Below are 25,484 nucleotides of genomic sequence, written 5' to 3'. Positions count from 1 at the left end.
TTGTAAGACCAACAGATTATTCCACGCTGGACATTTCGTCCTGCGGGCGCACAGTACTGTAATCGGGCGGCAAGGCAGCCGATGAGCGTATGCTATTCAGCCAATGACGTTGTGGTTACGTCACAGGCCACGAAGATTGGGCGAAGTTCACCCAGTCACTCTCGATCACTGGGGCAATACCCGAGTTTGAAATGGAGGCAGAAAATGATGAAAGAAAGAAGGCAGGATTCCATGTCATTTTCAATGTAAATTGTAAGAAATAAGTTATTCATGTTCATTGCAGTTTATGTATTTGGACCGGATACAGTAAAGTTGCCTCCAACCTCAAATATTGTTGTATTGTACGTAATGATTTATAATGTTCACTATGATGTTTTAAGACAGGCTTTAGAAACATTTCTAATATAATACGGAGTTAAGGTGGATAAGCTGTGGCTTGTAGTTGCTTGGGTTTAAATTAACTCACGAACAATCTAATTATGCCTACCGGGAATAGCATCATTCAGATTATTTATTTGCAGGCATACTGTATATCGATGGCTTACTTCTAAAACCTCGTATTTCCCAATGCGCTTCCTGTCCATTTTCTTCCTTAAGACTGGTCACGTCTTCCAGCCACATATGGATGTACAATCCATCAGAACAATTTTCGTTGTGTTCATTTTCCTATGGTTATGTGTAAAGGAAAATGAACCTTAAATGCGTTAAACGGTAGGAGTGCTTAAATTCGCCATGAAGACAACATTCCTACAATACTGTACGGTAAGGTCCAATTTCCTTTACACATTTGCGCAGGAAAATGAACACTACGAAAAAGGATCTGATGGATTGCATTTAAATATGTGACTGGGAGGCGTGACCAGTCTTCAGGAATATAATGGGTAGGAAGAACATTGTAATATACGAGGTTTTAGAAGTAAGCCGACGATATCTTTTTTGTAGATTCATTTACATTGCTTTTGTACTTTAATCTTGGATAGTAAATATATATGTCCTCACTCGCGACGAAACTCCTTCGCCATTTAGAGGCTAGCTATTATCATCGGACGACTGTCCGACTCGTTGGCTGAACGGTCAGCGTACTGGCCTTCGGTTCAGAGGGGTGCCGGGTTCAATTCCCGGCCGGGTCGGGGATTTTAACCTTAATTGGTTACTTCCAACGGCACGGGGGCGGGGTGTATATGTTGTCTTCATCATCATTTCATTCTCATCATGACGTGCAGGTCGCCTACGGGAGTCAAATAGAAAGACCTGCACCTGGCGAGCCGAACCCGTCCTGGAATATCCCGGCACTAAAAGCCATACGACATTTCACGTTTCATCGGACGACTGATACGTTTAAAATATTTTCAGAAATTCAGTGAACAGGGAAAGTCATACAACACTACAACACTCTGCAAAATCAAGCAGTGAACTTGTTGAATTATGCAATTTCGCTGAATTAATAACAAGAATTTTACTACTTTTAAATGGAAATACTGTCATCCCCATCCAAGGAATTGTAAATCGTAACTTGTACGCTTAAAACCAGTATCTAATTAAATTATAACACAAAAGTTATAACATGTCAGTTTTCTTTGAATGTACAAAGATAAGAAAAACTGACTGCTTATACCGAGCGCAGTATACATCAAACCGGAATATCTTGATAAGGTCGGTATTCTTGCGATTACAGTTTTTTAAATACTGTACCCCAATATGCATTTCGCTGAGTAGTGTAAGAGAGCTTCGTAGTCACAATCGAATGGCATTGCTTTACTTCCTTGCTAAGTGTGTTTCCTCTCTCTTGCTTAACTGAGACGTTTGCTTGCTACGTAAGCTAACCGCATTTACGTCAGGACAGCCCGGCTGCACTGGGATAGCCTCAACGTGCGCCCAGCTGAGCACCTCTGATTTAGCCAGTATTTTGTTTTTCATCTCATAAAACATGCACCAAAAGAGAGAAAGGCGTTTTACTCCTGCAAAACCGTTAAGAGGTACGAAGAGAATTCATATTAAAGTTTTTGTAGGAAATCGAATACTAGGTATTATTTGTAGGCTCCAGGCCTAAACAGGACTAACCATTTAGGCAGCGTATTCGCTTCTAATGGTCCCAAGCGTACATTTCCCTCTGACTTGTTTCACTTTTTTTTCGCTGTATGGTGTCCCTGAGCTACTTATCATAACGCTTTCTCTTATCTGTTAACCGAAGGTACCATTTATATGTTTGCCAAATTTGAGTTCAATCGTCAAGTAGATTTTACGTGAAAGAAGTTCAGAAAAGCAGACCAACATTCAAATTTATATATAAAAAATTATAAGAATAATGATCAACCGCTCATTGTTTTCAGCCCGTAACGTCCAGTGATGCGTTTACGCAATAGTCATCAGATATTGTTCGGATATTTCTTGACTGATCTTAGATATAAAACAACCCTGTAACGTAAAATAAAACTAAATGAATCAGTGTAATAATAGCTGTAGTGTGCACTGGAAATAGTTCCACTCAACTTGATATAACGTACATTTTTCTGAGCTGAGGTACAGTAAACTCGCCCTTAGAATAGCCAAACAGTATCACTACTGTCCAAATTCGAAGCATTGAATTTTATGTTTTAGAGTCCCCTCAAGGTACCTGAAACACGAGCGGCTCAGCACATTGTTCCTTGAATTACGTTATACAGAACAAATACTTTTTTGCTAGTTGCTTTACGTCGTTCCGACACAGATAGGTCTTATGGCGACGATGGGACAGGGAAGGGCTAGAAGTGGGAAGGAAGCGGCCGTGGCCTTAATTAAGGTACAGCCCCAGCATTTGCCTGGTGTGAAAATGGGAAACCACGGAAAACCATTTTCAGGGCTGCCGACAGTGGGGTTCGAACCTACTATACTGGATACTGGCCGCACTTAAGCGAACAGAACAAATAATATGATTGTCATAAATTCCTTTTGCATTAGAACATCGGATATCTTCCGACAACACAATCTCCTGTTGTGCTCGGATGGCAGATATGTTCTGATATCACGATCTCCGGTTCTGCTCGAATATCCCATATAGATGATGATGATGATGATGATGATGATGATGATGATGATGATTATTATTATTATTATTATTATTATTATTGTTACGGAGTTATCCGTGGTAGTTAGAGGTGAAAGAAGGTGCTGGGATGAATAGGTCTCAACTTACGAAATTAAAGTTAATTTAAAATTTAACAAAGGTTATATTTTCTTTTCAAGATCGAGAAATAACAAGTATGACAGGTACTCAGTAGCATATCAACAAATTAAGAATGTACAATTACAATTTGTTAATGGTTTTGGGCTTCGAGCCCCCAGACACACAATCCTTGAGCAATGAGCCCAACTTTACTTATGTATAAGGTTCAACAAAGGGGCAGAAAACCCCAATCATACCAAGGAGCACTAGCTCCCAATTACCCAGTAAAGCCTCCTCGAGGCACACAGAAAATCTACTTTTAAGAAAGAGCAAACCCGCTCTCAAAGTTCAAGCCCATCAAAGGCCACACCAAACTCCACCTTCAAGCTGCCCTCCAGGCACACAAGAACAGGGGTAATAATACCCAATCTACTGAGGCCTATTAAGTAAAGAAACAGGTCAATTACATGGCCCAAAATTCTGATTTGAATGGAGGCGTAACTTGCACTCCTAATACACCTTTTTAAAACCTATTTGGCTCTTAGGCCGCTTATGCAAGGGCTAACCCCATACTACGGAGGTGACACGATAGGAAAACTTTATTACATTACAAAAGAAGGGAAACTGTTATGAAAACGTAATCACCTCAAAACACCATGAGTGGGGGCTCGAGAGGGTTAGGCACTCTCTATCCCAATTTGTAGTTAAAGAGATAGAACTTTATACCAAGTGTCTTTTACATTTTAAAGGAAGGTTACATGATAAAAGTTTCGAACCTGCCCCGAGGGTTAAACTGCTGAGCTAGCAAGCAAAGAAGTTATTAAAAGGCCATTACCTGATGGATGAACTGCCGCCTGAAGAAAGAGGCGCTTCCCGCCCCCTGCTATATAATCACACAAGGAAAGATGTTACTGAAGTGGCGAGGAGACCAGAAAATCAGCAGTTTATATACCCTCGCGGAAAATTCGAGACGTTTCATGAATGATTACAACCCGCCCACAAAATTTTATTGGATAACAGCAAAAACTAATACACCAGACGAAGAAGAAACACCTTATTGGTGGAAAATTAATTACAGAAATTCCTGATTGGCTACATTCAAAACAGGCGGAAAGAAAGGATTATATTGCCAACTCTCAAACCACAGAACAAAATTTAGCAAAAACAAAACTTATGAATGTTAAATTTCTTCCGGACAGTTCATTCCTTTACACCAGAGAGCGTTATTAGTTTTGGTAGAGACATCTGTTAGAGAATGTTCAAAGTTCCTGCTATGGAGCAGACAAACACGAATCGAAATTGACATAGTTCAGAACACTTCAAAATTTACAGTAGAGACATCTTCTGCGAAACTTTAGAATTAACATGGTTGTTAAAGTTCAGGCTTCCTCCAGTAGAGGAGTTTCAACTGGCACAATGTTTGAATTAGCGGCGCGGAGGTGTACCGCCCGGTACAATTATTATTATTATTATTATTATTATTATTATTATTATTATTATTATTATTATTATTATTATTGTTGTTGTTGTTTAAAAGTGGCCTAACATATAGATCGTCGGATATATTCTGGCATCAAGATCTTCTGTAGTGCTCGAATGTCGGATATGTTTCAACATCACTATCTTCTCCTGTGCTCCTATGTCGGATAACTCCTACATTACGATCTTACGCTGTGCTCGAATATCGAACATAGTCTGTTGTGCTCATATGCCGGAATTCTCCCGGAAAATATTTTTTTAAAGAATAGGGTGCGTTAACGGCAGTTAAGCTTTTAGCAGCTCCTGGGCAGTATCAGATCTATAAAGTGGCAGTTCAGGGTACTTGGAACAGATTTCTCAAATCAATACGAGGAGCTACAATACAGAAAGCCATACATTATCTAGCCGCACGCTCAGAAGATCAAAACTGACTGTGCTAAGTGTAGTAACAGGCAGAACAAAGAAGGATGAAGAGAAAGTAATTTCCTCCCCAACGTTTATTCAATGAAACTAGGCCTCCATTGAACTTTGTTTTGAGAGGCGCTGTACAAAGCTGTGGATCAGTGGTAGACTGTCGGCTTTTGTATTTCAAGATTGTGAGTTCAAACCCAGCGAAGGTAGCCGGATTTCTGAAGGTTGGAAGGAAATTCATTGGACACTCCATGTTGTACGATGTCGCCATGTAGAAGATCTCTGATGACACATTTGGTGTTTACCTGACAAGCATACGATGTTATAAATGTTATAAATAATGCATAAATAAATTCATACCAGTTTGAGACCTGTATGAAAACGTTTTAGGCTTTAGAGTAGACAACAATACGACCGTGCTTCTCCAGAAAACGTACCAGTAGAGCCATAAAACCAGATAATTTATTCGAATGCAAAGGGTTAAAGATAACGGAACCAGAATGCATGACTAAAAATATGAATTGAAATTTTTCTCAAATACAAGCCAACAGCTTCACGTCTCGAAACGCGTAGCCATTGTTGTACCGAGCGAGTTGACAAAGCATTTGACGCGTGTAACTGTTAGCTTGCATTCGGGAGATAGTGGGTACGAACCCCCACTGTCGGCAGCCCTGAATGTGGTTTTCCGTGGTTTCCCATTTTCACAACAGGAAAATGCTAGGGCTGTATCATAATTAAGACCACGGTCTATCCCATCATCGCTGGACGACTTCTCTGAGTCAGTGCCGCATAAAACGAAGATAAAATATAACCTCATTGATTTGGATCATGCATTACTATATTTTCATGTAAAATGCTGGTAACATAGTGAAATACAAATCATTGCCCAGATGTAGGAACGTGCTAACTGGTGAGATCGCTCATACACCTATGTGATGATTGCAAACGGATGATTATGGTGTATCACTGAAATGAAAGAAACAAAGAAGAAATAAAAGATCCAATGTTGGATTTGCTTGTGAACGGTCGGCTGTTGGGAGTACTCTTGCATTATTGCAGTCATAAAGTAGTTCAAAACTATTGATTTTGTTTAATTTTAAGTGTGTGTGATCCATTTAGTGCTATTCATATACTGGTTTTTAGTGCTTGTTGGTGGAAATTGGGAATAGTGGTATTTATTTGAATATTGCATCAAGTAGTTCAGTTGGTGTTCAGTAGATTACGTTTTCTAGGTGAAGTAGGCTAGCTAGGTGTACTTTGTTTCGAATTTAGGTTTAGGAAATAATTTAGGTAACAATACTAACTTTTTTATATCGGTAGGTTCGTTGGTATAATACTCACAAAGGCAGATTACCATGAGGAGTTGTACCTTCCGTAGCTTCTACATTCGTGCAGACAATAGACCCGGTATTTCGTATAGATATACATTCAAAACTATCAAGAAGGAAATAATTTATCCGATTAAATAACACGATACACCTGTAAACTTCGATTTAAAGAAAGAAGTTAAGGAGAATACACGGTATTTCACTGGAGAATTATTCAACAGTCTTTGGATTATTGACGATTGTTTGCTGCATCCCGATGAGATCAAAGAGTATATGGCAGTTGAGTAAACAAATACAAGAATCAGCTGATTACTGTATTCCGATAATTTGTAGTTCTACGTCACCGGCATACTTTTCAGCTTCATTTATTCATCGAGTAAAAGTTAATAACCAAATTCCTATATCGAAATAATATTGCAATTCAAGTCCTCGGCATAGTATCGACAGAAGTTTTCTTAGAAAATATTGTACCCAGTAGACAACCTCATATTTTTCAGCATTTAAGGACACGTTTAATCTCCGTCCCGCGTAGCAGGTAAAATGATAGTAATCTACCAGGTGTAAAAATCATATAACCACATTTCAGTTGAGAATCTTAGTGTTGATTCAGTATATTAGATAGTACCTTGCCTACTATATTCGTGTGTATCCTTCGTGTGTATCTATTAGAGCATAGTAGGAAAAAATGCCTTACTTACTTATTTCCTTTAGTTCTAGGTGGAACATACGGCCTCGTAGAATAAAACAGTACTAATAATAATCTGCCTGCGCATTTAGCTACGTTGATAATCTCTGAGTATCGGTAGTCCTTCCGAATTTCAAACTTGCAATTTTCATTTCTGTTTTTGCTTAGTAATAACGTATTGTAATTAGGATACGTCTGAACGTAGTTTAAAATGATTGTAATGCATTGTGTCTTATTATAAATTAGCGTGCTTATTCTATTATTGTAAAATATTGGTGTAGTATAGTAGAAATATCTGTAGAATATCTCTTACTAGAATTATGTTGTAGTAATTTGGGTAGGTTTAACTGCAGTTTAGAATTGTGTAGTTCTTGTGTATTCCTTTTGCTATTCAGTCATTGAAGGCAGTTTTTATCCTGTTAGGGTGATGAAGTATAAAAATATAATACGAATAAGTAGTATTGTAGCATAGTAGTATAATAATTACCTTATTGTCTTGTGATCCTTGTGTACTACACTAGACAATATTTATTTCCTTTCACTCTTTTTGCACAGAATAAGTTATTCTCTTTTTCGTTTCCTTCACATTTTTTCCGTAAAGAATGGCTGAGGAGTGCAAGTGTAGGAACTGTGGGTTTGGTCCGGCATTAAGGAGTATGAGGGAGGAGTTGGAGAGTTTAGGGGAGATAATTAGGATTCTCTCAGAAGACAGGATGGGAGGTAGGTCTCCCTCAAACAATGTACAGATGTTGAGGAAAGTAGAAGAGAAGGAGGAGGGAAAGGAGAGGGTGGTAGTGTTTCACGTTGGTACCAACAACATAAGGCAAGCAGGAATAAATCACGACATAGTTGGAGATGTGTGGGATCAGATAAATGCAGCACGGTTGAAGTTTAAGGAAGCGGAGATTGTTACCAGTGGAATACTGTGTAGGAGGGATACTGACTGGAAGGTGACTGGGGATTTAAATGAGACTATGGAGTGGGTATGTGGAAAACTGGGAGTGATATTTCTGGATCCGAATGGGTGGGTAGGAGATAGGGATCTGTGCTCAGATGGCCTTCGCTTAAACCGCAGTTGTACGTATAAGTTAGGAAATTGGTTTAGAAGTGTTATAGAGAGGTACATTCGTGGAAATGGGGTGGTCTAGGAAGCGGTGATAAGGTTACAGAGATCTGGAAGTCACGTAGGCATGGCATAAAAAGGATAGTGTTGAACTGTAAAAGTATTGTAAAGAAAGGAATGGAATTAAGTAATTTAATAGATATATACATACCGGATATTGTAATAGGAGTTGAATCATGGCGGAGAAATAATATAATGGATGCAGAAATTTTATCACGGAACTGGAGTGTGTATCGTAGAGATGGGATAGGAATGGTAGGAGGGGGAGTATTCATTCTGGTGAAAGATGAAATTGTAAGCTACGAAAGAGTTAAAAATTACATACATGAAAATCTAGGTGTAAAGCTCATTTCTAAAGACAATAGGAAACTTGATGTCTTTGGAGTTTACAGACCGGATAAGGGTAGCGCTGACGCTGATTCAGAATTATTTGATAAGATAATCTGCTATGTGAGAAACGATATGGAAAGGAATGTGATTTTAACGGGAGATCCTAATTTACCAAATGTCAATTAGGAAGATAATGCGAACAACAGGAAGCATGAACAACAAATGGCAAATAAATTAATATGGGAAGGACATCTGATTCATAAAATGATGGAACCAACTAGAAGGAAGAATATTCTGGAAGTGGTGCTGGTAAAACCAGATGAGCTCTATAGAGAAACCGAAGTAATAGATGGTATTAGTGAACACGAAGCTGTTTTGTCGTAGCTAAAAATAAATGTGATGGAAAGGAAGGTCTTAAAAGTAGCACTATTAGGCAGTAATGAGGGAGTTTTTAAAAAGTAACTATGATCAGTGGAAAATGGTAAATAAAAATGTAAAAAGACTTTGCGATGTCTATAAAGCAATTGTTGAGGAATGTGAAATAAGGTCTGTACCTTTAAAGGTGGTAAGGAATGGTAAAAACCCACTAAAAACAGAGAAAAAAGGGACTAAGAAGGAGGTACAGATTGGAAAGAAATAGGGTTAGAAATGGCTGTGGAAGTAAGGAGAAATTAAAGGAACTTACTAGGAAATTGAATCTAGCAAAGAAATCAGCTAAGGATAACATGATGGCAAGCATAATGGCAGTCATACAAATTTTAGTGAAAAATGGAAGGGTGTGTATAGGTACTTTAAGGCAGAAACAGGTTCCAAGAAGGACATTCTAGGAATCATTGATGAACAAGGCGAGTGTGTATGTGAGGATCTTCAAAAGGCAGAAGTATTCAGTAAGCAGTATGTAAAGATTGTTGGTTACAAGGTTAATGTCCAGATAGAGGACTAAAGAAGTATTAAAACTTGCCTATGGTAACAACGACATTTAAATTAAGATACAAAAGTTGAAATCTAGAAAAGCGGCTGGAACTGATAAGATACTAAAGACGATGTGTTGGGATATAGTACCATATCTGAAATACTTATTTGATTATTGTTTGCATGAAGCAGCTATACCAAATGAATGGAGAATTGCTATAGTAGCCCCGTGTATAATGTAAGGCGTGATAGGCATAAAGCTGAAAAGTGCAAGCCAATCAGTTTGACATTAATTGCATGTAAGCTTTGGGAAAGCATTCTTTCTGATTATACAATGTGATTCAGCAGTACCTTCCAATACCGTTTGCTGTAGCCCAACTAACGTGCACATGGTTATACGGGTGCTTTTCCCCTGCACACGTACTGTATGGTACTAATGTTCAGTGAGCACATTTTGAATATGATTCTGTACACTAGCGAAATGTTATATCATCCGTTCGCGAAACATGACGCCTTGGAATCCTTTTACCATGTAAGTATGTTCATGTGTCGTGCCTCGTGACCGAGTGTAACGAAGAGGGGAATCAATCCATAAAACTAGGTAACAGCGCAGTAATTAACGTCTTAAACACCGAACCGGATGGCGTATGTACTGTACTCTGCTCTCATCGTACTATCAGCATGTTTCCAGCAGTGTAGCGTATGTGGTTCGCCGTTCACCTGATAATCGATGGACTGTGCCAGGTGCGGTTCGAATCCTGCATTGCATCGGTATGATGTTTGAATACGTAAACATAGGCCAAGATTGCCACATTCAAACAGTAGAATGACGCTATTATTAATCTAGTGCCCTGCGCATACTCTGCTGGTTAGGGCCTGAATGTACTGTAATATCTACTGTCATTCGTCATGTTTTCCATAAAGGAATACGTTGACACGCTCTTCATTTATGAGGAACCAAGACAAAACGTGTGCGAAGCACTACGTCTGTACTAGGAACGGTGTCCCGACAGGCGACACGCGGCTGCTACGACATTCCGCCGTGTTGAAAGATCCCTAAGGACAACAGGCGTGATTTCCAACCAGAAACCAGTCCGTGATGGGCCCGTTACATCGGGTGAAACAGAAGAGGCCGTTCTGGAGACAGCTCGTAATAATCCACACATTAGTACAAGGGTGATGGCACGACAGGTGAACACCAGCTAGCCGTTCGTCTGGCGAATACTGCATGAACATAAAGTTCACCCATACCATCTTAAGCTACACCAAGAGCTGCATCGGCGGGATTTCGAGGCTCGAGTGGAGTTCTGTCGGTGGCTATTAGGCAGGCTGGACAATGATGCACGTTCGTATCGGATATCTTGTTCTCGGACGAATCGCGCTTCCACAATAATGGGAACGTCAATCACCACAACATCCACTATTGGAGTCCGGACAATCCTCACTGGGTGTGACAGGCGGCCCATCAACTACGATGGGGAGAGAATGTTTGGTGTGGAATCTTGGGGGATCGCCTGATTGGACCTTATTTTGTTGAGGGCCGTACGACGGACCCACGCTAACTGCACTTTCTGCGTCAGGAACTCCCACTGCTGCTGGAGGATGTGCCCTTGCACGACGGTTTGACGATGTGATTGCAACAGGATGGAGCTCCACCATATTCGACTTTGCCCGTTCGCAACCATCTGAACGAAGAACTGCCAAGAAAATGGATAGAACGAGGAGGCCCTCTTTCTTGGCCAGCCATATCACCGGATTTAACGCCGTTAGACTTCTTATTGTGGGGACATTTGAAGAATGTCGTTTACACTCAAGCGCCAGAAAAACCCTACCAGCTCCGGCAACTCATCACGGACGCCTGCCAAGCAATTACACCTGGAATGCTTCAGCGCGCAAGACGATCTATTGGACACCGGGCCCGAATGTGCATAACTTAAACCAAAACAGACATCACATCGAGCATTTGCTGCGATAAAATATTGTCAGGGCAGTTCTGTTTCTATTATTTCCGGTCTGTACGTGTCCGGTCTGATAACTAATCGGCCCTTCTCAGGGCCGCAAACACATTCCTTCACACACAATTTGCATGAAAGCGGATATTGAACTTACCTTGCGTGCGATACGTATTAAACAAATATTTCCAAAATTTGTAATCTTCGCCCCGCGCTCGAACCTCCCACATGACATGCAAGCCCGCTCCACCAGACCTTTACCAACTACACTATGGTCCCGCACAGCACACAGGGCAGCTTATACAAAGTATTAGGTTTACGGTGGTCACAGTATCAATTTAGTGTTTCGCCGGCGTGTCCGGTTTATATGATCTAGAAGGCACACGCATGTCTTCCCGTGTTTAACGCGAGTATAACATTACGGCCTCCTATCATGGTGAGGCGGTAAATACCAAGATATCCCGTTGTGTTGTCTGAGCATACCGGCAGGGCAAATATTTTCAGGACGGAATGAATATTGTGGGTTGCATCAAACTACATTGGAAGGGGCGACTGAATCACGCTGTATTAAACATGTTTGCGAAATAAATAACTGGTTCGATAGAAGGCAGTCCGGGTTTAGGAAAGATTATTCCACTGAGCTCAACTTGTAGGATTCCAGCAAGATATAACAGATATCTAGGATTTAGGAGGTAAAATTGATTCGATTGACCTGTCTAAGGTATTTGATAGGGTGGATCATTGGAGACTACTGGCAAAAATGAACGGAATTTGCCTAGGCAAAATAGTGACTGAATGGGTGGCTATATTTCTAGAAAATAGATCTCAGAGAATTAGAGTAGGCGAAGCTTGACCTGACCCTGTAATAATTAGGAGGTGATTTCCTCAAGGCAGTATTATTGGACCTTTATGCTATTTTTACAATTGGCTTTACGTCACACCGACACAGATAGATCTTATGGTAACGATGGAATAAGAAACAGCTATGGGTAGGAATGAAGCGGCCGTGGCCTTAAGTAAGGTACAGTCCCAGCATTTGCCTCGTGTGAAAATGTGAAACCACAGAAAACCATCTTCAGGGCCCCCGACAGTGGGGTTCTAAACCACTATCTCCTGAATACTGGATACTGGCCGCACTTAAGCGACTGCAGGTATCGAGCTCTGTCCTGCACGTTTTCTTATATTTATGTAAATGATATGAGTAAAAAAGTGGAATCAGAAAAAAAGCTTTTCGCGGATGATGTTCTTGTGTATAGAGTAATAAATACTGTACCATTCTGTTCATTCATTAATAAGCGATATTTAACGCAGAAGTAATATTGCGCAACATGACGCCAACTGTAAGGGCGTGATGCCATATAGAACGCGGGAACTCAGGAGGTGATTCCCTAGGCAGGGTGTGGCTATGCACATGTGAAACAGAAGATACGTGGGAGAAGGAAAGAGAGATAAGAATTTTGTTTTGGGGAGTACTATACCACCCGAACAATATTTTAAGCGGGAGTAGTCAGGTTCACCACATCACGGGAATCAAGTGATATCTCGTCTATCTGTAGGCTTTCCAGAATAATAAAAAGATGACAATTATATCCAGAATTTTAAGAAGCCAATGATACGTTTAATGCTGTTCACAAGTAATGAGATTAATAACTACTGTGACCGTTCACAACATCACCTATGGTATGTCATGATATCCAGGAGATGAAATATGCCGTTTTCCGCGTCATTCTACGATAAAAACTGCCCAAGTTAGAATTTTTCTGCCCGCACCAGGACTCGATTTGCAGTATCCAGAGTCGCGCGACCGAGCTCTAGTTGCTGGTAATTAGCAGCAAGGCGGTGCAAGAGCGCTTGTACTCGAAGTTTTCTCACTCCAACCACGAGCGAGATGAAAGAGACGCGTTATCACGTGACAGAGAACCTAGGTCACTAGCTGAGCCCAGAGAGTATATCCAACGTGAAAACTAACATTATACCCTGTTTTCCTCGCTCATCCACCACTGCCAACTTATCGCGTTCAGCTGTTTTATTCCTGTTAATATTTATAAATCGCAAAATACCCAATGGATAATTAAGCGCAAACATTCATTTGAATCAGGGAATTTTACGCATAATTATGAGACCGAAAAGTGCTCTACTTAACTGACAGAGCGGTAACTACGCTGTAAACAAAGGCGCGTCTTAATGACTAACAGATGTTGGACTCCAACCGTGACAGCGAACACAAGGAATCCCCTGTGCTCGTCATCATTCACCGCCAGAGACTAAAGGGCGCTTTTGAGATTGCTTGAGAATCTACGAAGCTATTTCAAAAACAGTCACTCAGTGGAGATGGGAATACAGGAGCTACATTTTGATACCCTGTTCGTTACACTAGGTTGCATATTAACGGACCAATATGTGAGAAAGGGTTGCATTTTTTCCCCCACCCTCAGCATTCGGGTCTCTAGCGTAGCGCGCCTATATATTCAAGAGCTGAGAAGGAGACACTACCCAGTGCATTTTCAGTGTAGCGCCAGTAAGGTAGTATTTCGTCGTGGTTTGTGTGTGAGTCGTTTGTGAAGAAATAATCTTGTAAATTGAGCAGTGTAATGCAGTGATTCATTAAAGCCTGTGAACATCTGTGAAAATACCCACAATCTAAGTAAGCTTTTTGCAAGTACAGTGTGTCGCTAATTAATATAGTAGGAGCAGCACGAAACCGTAATGACCGCTGTCCGTGTGTCGAAGAGGTCGTGCGTCGAGCCTCATATGTGCCTATACTAGTACGGCTCAATTAACCTCAATAGCCAGGTATCTCGGTGCGTGGAGTTGTGTGTGTATTCTCGACATAAATGAGAGATACAATGAAAGTGCGTGAACGGCTCAGTGTCGGCATAATTAAGGGTAGTGTCACGTCTATAAATCCAAAATGCAGTTGAGAGCCTGACTTACGCATGACTAGGCGAAATAGAATATGCTTGAAGTGTGGTCCTGTGAGACGAAACATTTTAACCCAGTAGTGGCCTAACCAGTGACATTCTTTATTCAGGACCTAGAATAGCTGTATGCTGTTTATAAAAGAATAGGTACATGAGAAGGGAGCAGTGTCGGGCTACAGAGACAATACCGGCATTGGGTTGGAATGCTCGTGCTATTGAGCAGATCCAACCATATATTCGAATTGTGATGTGTAATAAACTAACGCATTCACTTGAGATATTTTCCCCTCATTTACATGTCTACGAGAACGCCGGAGTGAACGCCGACGTCCAGCTGAATGCCAGAATTGTGCCTGTATATTAGAGAGAGCCAGACGCATAGCTGTCTTCGCCTGGTGTAGCAGAGAACGTCGAGAACGTCATACCAGATCAAGACGTCATGTTTGTGATTTGCCGGGAGGTCATCAAAGGTCTTCACATCGCCGATGACGTAATGCAAGCAGCTTAAGCCCATGGCGTGCCCTCCTGTAAAGCTGTGAACGTGGTATCCAGAAGGCTGAGTACATTTCCAAGTATTTATATCTTTGAAGGTCGTGTCCCATTGTAAATATGTAAATTTTCCACTTAGATGTAACGTAGACTGCAAGCACGCCATTTCAGAGAGATAATAATTATAATTTCCTTTTTATTTGAGTCTTTTATAGAATACTTTCAACATGGTTTTGGGACGACCATATTTTACTTCCATCCTTGTATAAGGGTTCGATAATGCATGACGTAATTATAAGGACCTTGGCTTAATTAAGTGTGAAGCGCTGTCAAGTAGAGAAGGCTTAAATATTCTGTAAAAATTACTCCAATTATCGTCTTTCCATAGTATATACGAGTCATCAAGTTTTTTCAGTAATTCATTTTCTTTTTTGTGCGCTTCACCTGGTAGAGATCCCTCCTAATTAGTAACTAAGGCACCTGGAACAAGGCATCGAGACAGTGGGTATATTACATCGTTAATTAATCAGTTCGCGTATGCGCAAGTTAATTTGGACCCGTGTGGCAGGAGTTCATCAACAAATAGCACGGTATTCGAGGTATCGAGAGGAGAAATGAAATGGGTGAACAGGCTGTAGCCATAATATATAGTGTGAAATGAAAATGTGAAGTTCCCTTGGAACTCTTTAGTAATGTACACGAAGTGGATCTGGTGTTGTGAATATGTTAATTACGGCCGGACATAGCCGATATTGAATGTGAGGCCATTGTGGCTCAAGAAAAAGAAAGCAAGGTCGTTTACCGCGAAGTCATTGTATGAAGGCGGCCCAGCGCCCGCCCTTAAGAAATGGGTCTTGGAAGGCCATCAGTTGAATAGATTTACGAGCCTGGCTGTAGGGACGAAGAAAAGTGTTTTCTACACTGAAAGTAAACAGATACAAGTAGCTATTTCGTGCCTCTCGGTGCTATGATTACGTGCATTGATTTAAGTATTATCAACGTCGCGGTGATTCCAGATGAGCATTAAAGGAAGGATCCCTCCAATTTATTTCTTTAATTATTCACAGCGTGTAGGGAATTCCAGGTCAGATATAACCTGTCTCAGAAGGTCCTGAGTTCATTGCAGGAGACAGTAAAGCTTACTGTCACAAGCGGCAGGTGAATAAGGCCACCTGTAATCCATTGTGTGTATGTGAAATGTATATATTCTTGTCCATTTGTTGCAGGTAGTGCTATAATACTTTGTTTATGATGTCTGGTATTGAAGTCGCTAAATGCTTGTCCATAGGTAACATCGTTGAGTAAATAATGTCCTGATATATGTGTTGATAAAATCCTAATGAAATGAGCGTGTTTATTATACTGCATATTTGGCAACGTTTAACTTAAGGAAGGGTTGTAACGCGACTTTCAAAGGATTGGGAGTGTAAATTGCCTATTTCAGTTCATACGATACTAGCAAACTTATATCATAATTTGATGCAAATTGAATATATTAATTCTTGGCAGGTAAACAGATTTACAGCGGGGTGTGTCCATAATGATTAAATATGTGTGTGATTTAATATTAGTGTGGAGTGAAATAATTAGAGAGAAAACGCCTCTCTAAGTCTGAGGTAGTGTAATAGTTCGAGAGGGAACGCCTTCTTAAGTTTGAATATTTAAACGTATAATGAAGTGTAGAAAAAGACTACCGAACATTTACACGTCAAGATCACCCAAGTTACTGTATGTAAGGTATTTGTATGGCATACCCATGTAAATAATGTGTTTCACTGGTATAAGTAAAAATTTGTTATACAAGATATTGTCTCTCTTCTCATTAGTAATGAAATGGTATTCCTCTCATAATTAACTTTCCCCCCTACTATTGAGACTATTACTAAAGAACTTACCGCCCCATCGGACAGTCCACGGACCCGAAAATGCGATACCGGCTCGGCTAGCGAATTATTCTAGTAGGGGAGGGTGAAGCTTCGACAACCGGGCTGAGTTCGAGGCTCACCGATGGTGTTCCATTCTAACATTATATTTATGAACAATGGTAACTGGTTCATGTACTGATGCCTTGGAAAGGTACACTACGTAATAATCCGACCACCGTGGGAAACTGTTTAGTGGCTGCATACCAAATTCAAGAGGGTTTCGAAGGAGTTCCCTAGCGTCGCATCGCTTTTTGCCCTTTGTAAGAGCTGAGAGATGTGGAGGGAGGTTGTTCATTCGACGGTGAGATTGCTGCTATTGCGTGTCGCGTGTCTGTCTGTATTTGCGCCAGAAACCTTTGTTTAGGACAAAGACTGTGGTTACTTTAATTCAGTTGCGCTAATGTTTATTCAGGGGATCGGTGATCCATAAACTTTCAAGTAATTAATCAATCGTATGATTGTATTTAGACGTTTTATAGTGAGGTCGCGAGTGCCTAATTAACCGACTGTAGACAATGCCGTACATACAGACTTCATCATGAAGCGGTACCAGTAACCACGTAAATATATTGTGAAGTGCGGAAGAAGTGCAAGTATAAACTAAAGCCATTTGTGTTATTCCCGCTAGACTTATGAGTCTGAATAAGTCGAGCATGAGAAAATGACAATTCACTCGACCGATTAAGTTGCGGATTTCAGATAGTAGATATATTGCCTACATACATTCGTGCGTGGTTAAGCGGCTAAAGGGGAACAATGATTTTTAACGTCACAGATCGCCAGTACTGATTTCTATCTCAAAAATTAAATAACAGTACCGGGAGTGTTGTGCTGTTAATAAATTAGGCATTTCATTCTAGTGAAGACCTGTGCCGTGTTTCAAGAGACGTGTGATACGAGACCTTCTGAACGCAACCGCAAGAAGACGGCCTCATGAACGAGCCATCCCTCAAGAAGACGGCCTCATGAACGAGCTATCCATGGAGAATGGACCGAGAGGATCGACCCAGTACCACATCGCTACCATTTTGGGCTAAGAAGCCATAGCCTAACCCTGAAGGAGGGATAAGGAGGTCAATAAATGATAGATAAGTGAAGTACACTTGTAAGCATGTGTTAGGATTGGGGGTTCGTTACGCAGAAATGTAGTAATTAAGTATGTAGTTTAGAATACGATTTGATTATAGCCCATCAGGCCGTTTATTAAGGTGAGTTTTAAATCACTAAATTGTAAATATAGATGTTTTTATGTAGCGAATAGCGACGTGAGTTATGTTACGTGCTGGGAAGAAGAATGCCTATTGTTACTTAAGGTCGTTTAGTGAATATTAGATCAGTATATTCCTTAGTATCTGTCATCGGATAAAAGTTTCTTGAATGTAAGGATCATTTGGATATCGTTCTCTCTGTTTCGAAGGATATATATATATATATCTGCGTTACGTAGTGTTTGCATGGTGTCTGAATATGATTTATATGCATGTATCTATTTGATTGAATCCTAGTAAATTACCACGTTGTATGCAGTGTAATTAAAATATTTGACTACGTTTCACTCTGCCAAACAGGGACCTGAACCGTGGACCTGGAGAGTAACAGGCGCGTCATAAGTACAGATGGTCGTGATTTTACGAGAAATAGTACGGTATAATACTTTGTATGAAATAGGCCCGAGATGGTCAGTTATTAGATTCAGATATATAGAATGAGAATTGGCTCCTTATTTTGTGCTATGCTTAAGGTTTGTCAAAAGAAAACGAAATGAGAACCCTCTTGTGATATTGTGTCCCGAATACAGTGAAACTGGGTCACTGGCTGCCTTGTTGACAGTTTTTTAAAGCGAGGGGGAGGCTTTAATGGCTAGACGGACCGGTCAATGCCCCAGCACGGCATTCCAAGATGTCGCAGCCATTTTTAAAAGCCAAGGTTGTAAGGGATTCTTCCTTTCCGGTAGAGAGTTATTGGTGATAACGATCCTTTTCCTTTTGTTTCTCTTTTTCTTTTCCACGTACTTGTCAACCTTGATGTGTATTTTATATATGATATCTTGGTACTAAGGGAATTAGGATTATTAGTTTATCTAGTGTGTATATAGAATATTCAGAGGATATGGGTTCACATCCCAATGTATTTTCATATGTGGTCGGGTAACATTAGCTTCATTGTTTGGTTTATCTTAGTCGTCGTTTGTAACACGCGGAGTTGCTATTTGTATGTAAATATTTCCACAAAATACGAGGGAACCTTTCATAATAGCTTTATTTCTGCGAAACATCCCTAATCCTTTTTATTTTGTAGGTCTATTGGTGTTGTTCCATATAAGGGACCTATTTGTGTTCACTGATCTACTACTCTGCAAGGCATCGTCACGCTATTTTGTTTTGTTGTAACGTCATTCATTTTATTCTTTGAAAATTATAGATGTAAGCCTTTATGGCATTTATCTTTTGCACTACGAGTGCGACCTATTGTAAAAGAAAAATTGTTTGTGAAAACAGAAACTTATGCTTGGTCCAAATTATTTATCGAAATAGCAACTGAGTTCCTCATTTCGTAATTTAAAGCAATAGTGTAATATTCCTGTCCTAACATACTCTCGTCACAAGATCCCAAAACGCCCATCTACCGGCTGCAGCTACGCTGGTGCAGTTATTGACAGACAGGTAAGCAGGTAAGTTCGGTAATGCATTATTGTTTTATGCCCTGTAGGGTATATTAAAGCGGCGCCCAACGTGAGGCGAGAGTATCGATAGGGAACGATAATAATATCCGCTGTAGCATATTAAATTGTCCTTAATTGCGTATGACGAGAGTATAATATGTAGACGCTATTAATATCCAGTGTAGGATATAAAGTGTGTCTGAATGAAATGGAGTATTAGTTATGCGTTTTCTTTGATAAATGAGGAACATGAACAGAAGAACCACTAGTTTGGTGTTGGATCTGTTCAAATTTTTGTGCATTATTAGTAACGGTGAACATTAGTACATTTGGTTGATGATAAATGTAGTAAAGTGCTTTCTTAATCATAGTGATGATGATTTCCTTCATAACTTTGATCAAGAAATAAACCGTTGAGGCATGGATACCGTGTTATTTGAATTAGATTTGCACTCTGCTATTTTATTAGTATTCAAAATTCTGTTATTTTTGTGGTTTATGTGTGATAGGACAAAGCATAAGTTGATGTATAGAAATTTGATGGAATTTATAGAGATGATGACGTGTGGAGAAAGACCTCAAATTCTCTCTGGAAGGGTTGGCGTTTTGTCGTTATAATAAATATCGCTGATGTTAGAATAAATAAGGGAGTTGTTGAAGGAGGAGTTAGGACAGATCAAGGCACAGATGGCCGATGTAAAGAGACAGATTGCCGAAGTTAGGGAGGAACAGAAAATAGGATTAGAGACACAGATGTCTGATATCAAGACGCAGATTGCCGAAGTTAGGGAGGAACAGAAAGTAGGATTAGAGACACAGATGTCTGATATCAAGACGCAGATTGCCGAAGTTAGCGGGGAGCAGAAAGTGGAATTAGAAATGCAGGTAGCTGCCGTAAAATCACATGTTGTTGATGTGAGTGAAAAACAGATGATTAAAACTGAGGAACAGTTAATAGGATTAGAAGCCCATACGAAAGAACAATTAACGGTATTAGAGGAACACACTAATGCTAAATTAGACCGGTTAATGGCTGAGAATCAGCAGACGTAGGCACGGCTCATGGAGTTAGATGGCAAAATAGAGAAAGTGCGCATTTGTTGCCTGGAGAATACAGAGGAATTGAGGAAACAAATGTCCGACATGAAAAATGAAACAGGAAAGCAAATCGTTACACTAAAGAATGCAGTTGAGATACTAGAACAAAGGACGATGAATAATGAAATTATAGTTGAAAAGACGAAAGCAAAGGTGGCTGGTTTGGAAGTTCAGGTAGAACAAACTGATAAGAGAATAACTGCCTGGATGTCAGACTTAGAACTTCAAGCAGGTCAGAAAGATGAAAATACACACCCAAGCAGCATGGCTACGGTGCGGGATGTCGAGAACACAGTTGAGATGGAAAGGAAAGGCAAGGCGATTCTACCTACTCAGATAACACACGAGGGGGAGAATCGCGCCAACATGTCTGAGACGACTAATGTAGCAACGATGACAGATGAGGATAACAGCCTCCAAGGAGCAGAATGTGGAAAGAAGTCGAAGGCTGAAAAGGTTGATTTAAGGAGTGAAGGAAGTCCAGCTAAACAGCGCACCCAACAAATGACGGCAGACTTTAAAGCATATGGAAAACAGCCCACCCCACACAAAAATGCTAGCCGAAGGAAGAAAAAGAGGAAAGGTCTGGAACTTACGATGAAAGGATGCTATTCCGAATCGTACCGAGGTACAAGTAAGAAGATGAGACGACAAAGAAGAGAAAGGCCGCTCTATGGAAGAAAAAAGAGATGGCTACTGGTATCGTGCGCAAGACATAAGAGCAAATCACGGGGCAAGAAATACCGGTATTATTATTATGGAAAATCCGGTAGAAAGCGGAAGAAGAAAAAGGAAATCTTTGAACGCTAGGCTCAAGAAAGTGGAGCGAGGGTTAGTAAAGTTTAGACCTTATCATTGACTGCTATTGCCAGAAGCTAAATGGAAGACAAATTAGACCAAGAGTACAGTAGTCGAGACTAAATTGTATAATATGTAAATGAATTTCATCCTAGATAATTTCTTATAAATAGTAGATAATTGAACACAAGAACCCAAAACGCCCATCTATCGGTCGCAGCTAGGCTGGTGCAGTTATTGACAGACAGGTATGCAGGTAAGTTCAGTAACGCATTATTGTTTTATGCCCTGTAGGGTATAATACGCCGGGCTGAGTGGCTCAGACAGTTAAGGCGCTGGCCTTCCAGCCCCAACTTGGCAGGTTCGGTCCTGGCTCAGTCCGGTGGTATTTGAAGGTGCTCAAATACGACAGCCCCGTGTCGGTAGATTTACTGGCACGTAAAAGAACTCCTGCGGGACTAAAATTCCGGCACCTCGGCGTCTCCGAAGAACGTAAAAGTAGTTAGTGGGACGTAAAGCAAATAACATTATTATTAGGGTATAATACGTTACAAGATTGTGAGCAACTACAAAATGATCTCGATAATGCTGTGTGATGGACAGTACGCAATGGTATGATGATAAACGGAGTTAAAAGTCAGGTTGTGAGTGTCACAAATGGGAAAAGCCCTCTTCCGCCTCTGTGGTGTAGTAGTTAGTGTGATTAGCTGCCACACCCGGAGGCCCAAGTTCGATTCCCGGCTCTGCCACGAAAGTTGAAAAGTGATACGAGGGTTAGAATGGGGTCCACTCAGCCTCGGGTGGTCAACTGAGTAGAGGTGGGTTCGATTCCCATCTCAGCCATCCTGGAAGTGGATTTCCGTGGTTTCCCGCATCCCCTCCAGTCAAATGACGGGATGGCACCTAACTTAAGGCCACGACCGCTTCCTTCCCTCTCCTTTGTCTATCCCTTCCAATCTTCCCATACCCCCGCAAGGCCCCTGTGTAGCATAGTAGGTGAGGCCGCCTGGGCGAAATACTGGCCATCCTCCCCAGTTGTATACCCCACCCAGAGTCTGAAGCTCCAGGACACTGCCCTTGAGGCGGTAGAGGTGGTATCCCTCGCTGAGTCCGAGGGAAAAACCGACGCTGGAGAGTAAATAGATAAAGAAGAAGAAAGAAAAGCCCTCTCAGGTTTAATTAATGCGTTGATGGGGTGAAAGTTCCTTATGGGACTCATTGTAAGTACCCAGGTGTTAATATAAGGAAAGATCTTCATTGGCGTAATCATATAAATGGGACTGTAAATAAAGAGTACAGATCTCTTCACATGGTTATGAGGGTGTTTAGGGGTTGTAGTAAGGATGTAAAGGAGAGGGCATATAAGTCTCTGTTAAGAACCAAACTAGAGTATGCTTCCAGTTTATGGGACCCTCACCAGGATTACTTGATTCAAGAACTGGAAAAAATCCAATGAAAAGCAGTTCGATTTGGTCTGGGTGATTTCCGACAAAAGAGTAGCGTTACAAAACTTACAAAATTTGGGCTGGGAAGACTTGGGAGAAAGGAGACCAGCTGCTCGACTAAGCGGTATGTTCCGAGCTGTCAGTGGAGAGACGGCGCGGAATGACAATGGTAGACGAATAAGTTCGAGTGGTGTCTTTAAAAGTAGGAAAGATCACAATATGAACATAAAGTTTGAATTCAAGAGGACACATTGGGGCAAATATTCGTTTATAGGAAGGGAAATTTAGTGACTGGAATAACTTACCAAAGGAGACGTTCAATAAATTTCCAATTACTTTAAAATAATTTAAGAATAGGCTAGGAAAACAACAAATAGGGAATATACCACCTGAGCGAATGCCCTAAATGCAGATCAGTAGTGATTGATTGATTGATTGATTGATTGATTGATTGATTGATTGATTGATTGATTGATTGATTGATTGATTGATTGATTGATTGATTGATTGATTGATTGATTGATTGATTGATTGATTGATTGATTGATTGATTGATTGATTGATTGATTGATTGATTGATTGATTGATTGATTGATTGAGATTTGAGCACCTCCAATTCCACCATCTCAAATTATGAACGAAGTCACCGTGGTTTGAACTGAAAACATACTTTAAAAGATCTATATCTATTTTTATAGCCGTCCGAGCTATAGCAAAGTCCAAATATGTCCCTTAGACGTAAAACACAGATGTAAACCGAGAACAATTTTTATTGAAGTTATATTAATATTAATTAATTGTACGTAAATAATTTAATACAAGTAGCTCCCGAATACAATGTCTTATAAACAAAACTGACATAATTTCAAGTTTCCTTTATAATGAATTTTCTGAATCAACAGAGAAAATTCACCAGGTTGTAAAAGCCTGCTTCAAAACAGGCATAAATTCACTCATCCCGGAAAAAACCAGTTAAATAACATTTTTCATGTTTTTTCATTTTTGCAGTAACCTACTAAGGTCAATGCTGTCTATTTTTTGACACTAACAAGATAAGCCATTTCGTTATAATATTGAAGTAATAGCCTAATTTTACTTCCAGACTATTCAAGAATACAAAACAGTCCCCGGTAAGAACCTGATAAGTTAAATTATCTTGTTAATATTCTGAATATTGTAAATAAAAGTGGCTTCAAACAGATAAGTCAGTTTTGCTTATGTGTAATACATTTTCTATGGCTATTGTGGACGTGGCATTATCATCCTATAAATGAATTATTGACAGCGAATTTGCAAAGCTGCTTCCGTTAAAAAAAAACTATCAAATCTTACTAGCTAACAATGTATAAATGTGATTTACACGCTTAGGTTCTTACTGGCCCACATAAGAAAATAATGCCTGATCAACATAGGACAAGTCAATTTCATTCGCTATACAAAGCAAATATTTTATTCATTTTTAATTAAACAAAATCTAACCAAAACAACTATTGAAAAAGCTGTTTCATGTAACGCAGAATAGTTTGACAACATTTGGTGAATCGGCGATTTTGTATTGTTTAAAAATAAAAAAATTGCTTCCCCTGAGAACTTTAATTTTTGACCTATCTTGTTATTTCCTGTGATCATTGAATTAATGTACGAAGTCATATGCGATGTCAATATTTTCGTTTCCATCAAATGGGGGAGGTTTTAAAACACCAGCAACATTTTATTTTTCATTATAATATAGCTCCATTTCCTACTCTATTGAATCTGGTATCCTTTCGTTATATCCTTTCATTCAATTCTAAACGTTAATAGAGAAATGCTCCAATTAGATCAAGTGAAAAATATGTAAATAAGGAATAATCTCTTAAATGAATTACGTTCATTTTCATGCTGAGATTGCTCGATAGATTATAACCACCTGTATACAAATAAATTAGAAGACTTTGTAAAAAAAGTTGCGGCATTAAACCTGCCATGGGACAAAGCGAGGTGGTCGCCTGGTTGGGGTCACATAACTGTGAACTTGATATCGGGAGATGGTGGGTTCAAAACCCACCGTCGGCAGCTCTGAAGATGGTTTTCCGTGGTTTCCAATGTTCACATCACCTAAATGCTGGGGATAAACCTGAATTAACTCTGTATTGCACTCACGTCGGGGAAAATAACGAATAAACATCAATCAGGTACAGAAATGGGCGGAATGATTTTCTCTCTTCGTGTCTAAAATTTGTTTCTGATTTTTTATGAGAGTTATTCATCAAGCAGGCAACAGATCCCGGCCACAAGAAAATCCTACGCATATTATATTTCGAGCTATCTAGACAAGTATTTCCATTCTTTGTAATCAACTGCGATAAATACTGTATATTGGTGAAAACGCATCATTAAATAAGGCGGTTTAATCCTTCTAAGAAAATTGTACACGCGAGTTTACTTCCCATCAGACTCAAAGGAACAAGTTACCTTTTAATGCAGTCTGTTGGACCAATTATAAATAAAAGTTCAAATGTAACTGTTATATAATACTTCTTTAATACTTTATCAGACTTAATTTTAATAATTATCAAAATATAATTCACCTTTGATGTTGACATAAAGCCAATTGGTACCCACAACAAGCATTATATCCGTAGGTTCAGTTGTTCCTGAGAAAAACGTACCTGCGAGGAACTTATGGAATACCATGCGCACATTGGTCTTGAGTGACTGTATGTCTCACTTTATACCTTACACGAACATAACAATAGGGTGACACGCAGATTTCTATGCAGATGCCGCCATATGTATAGTGTC

Source organism: Anabrus simplex, chromosome 2 (assembly GCF_040414725.1).
Source record: "Anabrus simplex isolate iqAnaSimp1 chromosome 2, ASM4041472v1, whole genome shotgun sequence".
Taxonomy (NCBI): Eukaryota; Metazoa; Arthropoda; class Insecta; order Orthoptera; family Tettigoniidae; genus Anabrus; species Anabrus simplex.
The sequence above is the reverse complement of the archived record's forward strand: the minus strand, read 5'-3'. Positions refer to the sequence as shown.